This window comes from Gorilla gorilla, chromosome 6, assembly GCF_029281585.2.
Source record: "Gorilla gorilla gorilla isolate KB3781 chromosome 6, NHGRI_mGorGor1-v2.1_pri, whole genome shotgun sequence".
NCBI lineage: Eukaryota > Metazoa > Chordata > Mammalia > Primates > Hominidae > Gorilla > Gorilla gorilla.
In genome coordinates this window covers 31,012,287-31,018,286 of record NC_073230.2, presented here as the reverse complement: position 1 = coordinate 31,018,286, position 6,000 = coordinate 31,012,287, and positions in this window count along the sequence as shown.

Below are 6,000 nucleotides of genomic sequence, written 5' to 3'. Positions count from 1 at the left end.
GAAGTATGCAAATCTTGAGAGCAATATTAATATCCAGGTATAAAAAGGTCAAAAATCACCATGGGGATTCAATTGAAATAAGACTCTCCAAAACATATAATACTCAAACTCTCAAAGGACAAGGACAAGGAAAGGATCCTAAAAGCAGCAAGAAAAAAAAATGAGTAACACATAAAGGAGATCCAATATGTCTAGTAGCAGACTTTTCAGTGGAACACTTATAGGACAGGAAGGAATGATATGACATATTCAAAGTGAAGGAAAAAAACTTTTGACTGAAAATACTGTTTCCAGCAAAGCTATCCTTCCCATATGAAGGAGAAATACTTTCCCAGACAAACAAAAGCTGAGAGAATTTATCACCATCAGATCTCTTACAAGAAATCCTAAAGGAAGTTCTTCAATCTGAAAGAAAAGGATGCTAACAAGCAACAAGAAAGTATCTGAAGGTATAAAACTCACTGGTAAAAGCAAGTACATGGACAAATTCACAATACTCTAAAACTGTAATTGTAGTGTAGAAACCACTCATGTTTTAAGTATAAAGATTAAAAATACATGAAAAATAATAACTACAGCATTTTATTAAGTGGAAGACACTATAAAAAGATATAAAGTGATGCATCACACAGACCAATGGGAAAGAGAAATTATTTTAAAATTTAAAAATTAAGATAAAGGCTGGGCGCGGTGGCTCATGCCTGTAATCCCAGCACTTTGGGAGGCTGAGGCAGGTGATCACCTGAGGTTAGGAGTTCCAGACCAGCCTGACCAACATGGTGAAACCCCATCTCCACTAAAAACACAAAAATTAGCAGGCACGGTTGGCTCACGCCTGTAATCCCAGCACTTTGGGAGGCCCAGGCGGGCGGATCACTAGGTCAGGAGATTGAGACCATCCTGGCTAACAAGGTGAAACCCCGCCTCTACCAAAAAATACAAAAATTTAGCCAGGCATGGTGGCGAGCACCTGTAGTCCCAGCTACTCGGGAGGCTGAGGCAGGAGAATGGTGTGAATCTAGGAGGCAGAGCTTGCAGTGAGCCGAGATCGTGCCACTGCAGTCCAGCCTGGGCAACACAGCGAAGACTCTGTCTCAAAAAAAAAAAAAAAAAGAAAAGAAACCCGTCTCTACTGAAAATACAAAAAAAATAGCTGGGCATGGTGGTGCACGCCTGTAGTCCCAGCTATTCGGGAGGCTGAGGCAGGACAATCGCTTGAACCTAGGAGGCGGAGGTTGTAATGACCCGAGATTGCACCACTACACTCCAGCCTGGGTGATAGAGCGAGACTCTGTCTCAAAAAAAAGAAAAAATCAGCTGGGTGTGGTGGCAGGTGCCTGTAATCCCAACTACTCAGGAGGCTGAGGCAGGAAAATCGCTTGAACCTGAAGCCAGAGGTTGCAGTGAGCTGAGATTGCCCCATTGCACTCCAGCCTGGGCGACAGAGCAAGACTCTATCTCAGAAAAAAAAAAATTTTAAGATAAAAAAATATAAATTGAGACCACAAAAAAATGAAAATGTGAGAGGAATGCAGTAACAGTATAGAATTTTTTAGTTTTGTTTTAGCTATTTCTTTTCTTTACAATGTTGTCATCAGTTTTAAATGACTTCTTATAATTATAGGATTTTTTTGTAACCCCCATGGTAACCACAAAACAAAAACCTATAATAGACACACAAAAAATAAAAGCAAGAAAGTGAACCACACTACCAGAGAAAATAACCACAAAGGAAGACAGTAAGAAAGAAAGAAGAGTTAGAAAACAACCAGAAAACAGGTAACCAAATGGCAGTAGGAAGTCCTTACCTATCAATAATAGCATTGGATGTAAATGGACTAAACTCTCCAATTTAAAAACATAGAATGGCTGAATGGATAAAAATAAAAAGACTAAACTACATACTGCCTACAAGAAACTCACCTCACCAGCCGGGTGCAGTGGCTCACGCCTGTAATCCCAGCACTTTGGGAGGCCGAGGTGGGCGGATCACGAAGTCAGGAGATCGAGACCATCCTGGCTAACACGGTGAAACCCCGTCTCTACTAAAAATACAAAAAATTAGCCAGGCATGGTAGCGGGCGCCTGTAGTCACAGCTAGTTGGAAGGCTGAGGCAGGAGAATGGGGTGAACCCAGGAGGCAGAGCTTGCAGTGAGCCAAGATTGTGCCACTGCACTCCAGCCTGGGCGACAGAGCGAGACTCCGTCTCAAAAAAAAAAATAAATAATAAATAAAATAAATAAAATAAAAAAGAAACTCACCTCACCTATAAAGACACACATAGACTGAAAGAGAAGGATGGAAAAAAAATGTTTCATGCAAATGAAAACCAAAAAAGAGCAGGAGTAGCTATACTTACATCCGATAAAATAGACAAAGTCAAAAACTGTAAAAAGAGACAAAGAAGGTCGTTATATAATGATAAAGGAGTCAGTTCAGCAAGAGGATATAACGGTTGCAAATATATATGCATCCAACACTAAGGCACCCAGACATATAAAGCAAATATTATACTAGCTAGAGAGAGAGATAGACTTCAACACAAGAATAGTAGAACATTTCAACACCCCACTTTCAAAACTAGATAGATTTTTCAGACGGAAAAATCAACATAGAAACCAAAATTAAGCCGGGCGTGGTGGCTCATGTCTGTAATCCAGCACTTTTGGAGGCCAAGGCGGGTGGATCACTTGAGGTCAGGAGTTCGAGACCAGCCTGTCCAATATGGCGAAACCCTGTCTCTAAAAATACAAAAATTAGCCGGATGTGGTAGCAGGTGCCTGGAATCCCAGCTACTCTGGAGGCTGAAGCAGGAGAATCGCTTGAACCCTGGAGGCAGAGGTTGCAGTGAGCCGAGATTGCACCAGTGCACTCCAGCCTGGGCAACAGAACAAGACTCTGTTTCAAAAAAAAATGCTGCTATATTGATTGTATTGTATGATTCCATTTACCTGAAATCCCCAGAACAGGCAATCCATAGAGACATAAAGTAGATTAGTACTTGTCAGAAGATGGGGGGAGGCTGGCAAGTGACTGAATGGGTATAAGGTTTCCTTTTGGTTTAATGTAAATATTCCAGAATTAGGTCATGGTGATGGTAGCACAACATTGTGAATATATTATACTAAAACGCACTGTATTTTACACTTTAAAATGGTTTAAGATAACCCACTGATTTTTACACTTTAAAATGGTTTAAGGGCTGGCACAGTGACTCCAGCCTGCAATCCCAGCAGTTTGGGAGGCCGAGGCAGGCAGATTGCTTGGGCTCAGGAGTTGGAGACCAGCCTTGGCAACATGGCAAGGCCCCATCACTACAGAAAATACAAAAATTAGCCAGGCATGGTAGCACACCTGTAGTCCCAGATAATCAGGAGGCTGAGGTAGGAAGGATTGCTTGAACCCAGGAGGCGGAGGTTGTGGTGAGCCAAGATCATGCCACTGTACTCCAGCCTGGGTGATGGAGTCAGATCATGTCAAAAAAGAAAGAAAAGAAAAGAAAAGAAAAGGGCAAGAAGGAAGGAAGGAAGGGAGGGAGGGAAGGAGGGAGGGAGGGAGGAAGGGAGGGAGGGAGTGAGGGAGGAAGGAAGGGAGGGAGGGAGGGAAAGACAAAGAAAAGAAAGAAAGAGAGAGAGAGAGAGAAAGAAAGAAAAGGAAGCAAGCAAGCAGGCAGAAAGCAAGGAAGCAGGCAGGCTTGAAAGTGATTTGTATGTTATGTGAGTTTTTTGTTTTGTTTTGCTTTTTGTCTTTTTGTTTGTTGTTTTGTTTTGTTTTTGTTTTTTGTTTTTTTTGAGACATGGTCTCGCTCTCGCCCAGGCTGGAATGCAGTGGCACAGCTCACTGCAGCCTCGACCTCCTGAGCTCAAGTGGTCCTCCCACCTCAGCCTCCCAAGTAGCTGGGACCATAGGTGCTCACCACCACGCGTAGATTTTTTTTTTTTTTTTTTTGAGACAAGGTCTCCCCATGTTGCCCAGGCTCCAGGGCTCAGGGGATTCTCCTCTCTCAGCCTTCCAAGGTGCTGGGATTACAGGCGTGAGCCACTGCCCCCTGCCATGCGATTTTTATTATCTGTTATGCGCCAATATTTTAAATTTAGTATTGTCAAATGTAAGGGAAAATAGAAAGTATCAACTTATATAAATCTGCAGAATAATGATGTTAAAAAATGACAAGTTGGCCAAAAGGAGAAATAAAGTGGAAAATGTGTAAGTTTGGGGCACCCATCTGCATCTGGAGGCCTCTGTAGCCTGGATCACCGACCTTAAATTTCCAGCATGCTCATACTGCCACCTGGTGGCTATAGATATTCAGAACAGGCAGCGTCCTGCATTTAGGAGTTGTTTCCGTTTCTCACCAATTTCTTTTTCCCTCCAAGCTTGCCCTCTTCTGGTTACAAATGATATGCAAAATAAATTCCTTGACAAGGTTTGAAAACCCAAGTGGTTCAGTGTAGTAAGATCTACTAAGCTACCAAACAGCAACATAGGCTACTCCGCGCACGCCGCGTATGGGGTAGCCTTGCTCCGCAAGGGGCACCAAAAAAATAAAAACCAAAAACAGAAACAAAAAGAAAAATAACCAAGCAATATATTAAATTAAATAAGTGGCAAAGGTAGAATTTCAGGCACACCATTCATTTCTTTTTCTTTCTTTCTTTTTTTTTATTTTGAGACGGAGTGTCACTCTGTTGCCCAGGTTGGCATGCAGTGGCACAATTTCTGCTCACTGCAACCCCCACCTCCGAGGTTCGGGTGATTCTCCTGCCTCAGCCTCCCAAGCATCTGGGATTACAGGTGTGAGCCACCACACCCAGCTAATTTTTGTATTTTTATTAGAGATAGGGTTTCCCCATGTTGGCCAGGCTGGTCTCAAACCCCTCACCTCAAGTGATCCGCCCACCTCGGCCTCCCAAAGTGCTGGGATTACAGGTGTGAGCCACTGTCCTGGGCCTGTTTTTTCAAATAAATATGAGCCTGCTTTGTGCCAGGCACTGTTCCAAATCCTAGGAATATAGCAGAGAATAAAACCAATAAAAATCTTTGCCTTCATGGAGCTTACATTCTTGCTGTATAGGGCAGAACAGTAAAAATGAATGAAACAGCCAACACCTTGGCTCATACCTGTAGACCTAGCACTTTGAGAGGCCAAGGCGGGCGGATCACCTGAGGTCAGGAGTTCCAGACCAGCCTGGCCAACATGGCGAAACTGCTTCTCTACTAAAAATACAAAAATTAGCCAGGCACGGTGGTGCAGGCCTATAGTCCCAGCCACTCAGGAGGCTGAGGTGGGAAGATCACTTGAACCTGGGAGGCAGAGGCTGCAATGAACTGAGATAATGCCACTGCACTCCAGCCTGGGCAACAGAGTGAGACTCTGTCTCAAAAACAAAACAAAACAAAACAAAAAAACAGTAATCCAGAGTTACACATATCAACATGAATGCATCTCATAACCTAAATGTTGTGGAGGGAAAGTTATATCAGAAAACATACTATAGTAAACCAGGTATATAAAATGTTTAAATAAGCAACATTTTATATATGTGTACATATATACATACACACACATACGTAGATTGCTTAAGGTATATCCCATGAATACACAAGAGTTAAATGTTTAACAACTAGCTTTCTGAAAGAAAGAGGAAAAGAACACTAATTTGTAGATTTGCTGATTTTCATAGTATAAACACTATGCAGTAGACTGACGGATTGGTTGTCCTAATGACATCATCAGACATTATCACTCAGTACCTAATGAGATCAAAAATGTGTTGAAATAAACCTACTATATAGGGAGTGGGCTAAAATGATAGGATGTAGTGCTCAGAAAGTGGAATTCAGATGATGGCAATTATGGCAATGTAGGTGAGGAAGTGACTGTGGTGGAGAGTCGTACCCCCTGCAGGAGTGGAATACAAGGAACTGAGAGTCCAAGATGTTGGAAGGATCATCTGTGTGGATGATGAAATCACCAAGGTTTAAGATGGTTTTAGTGT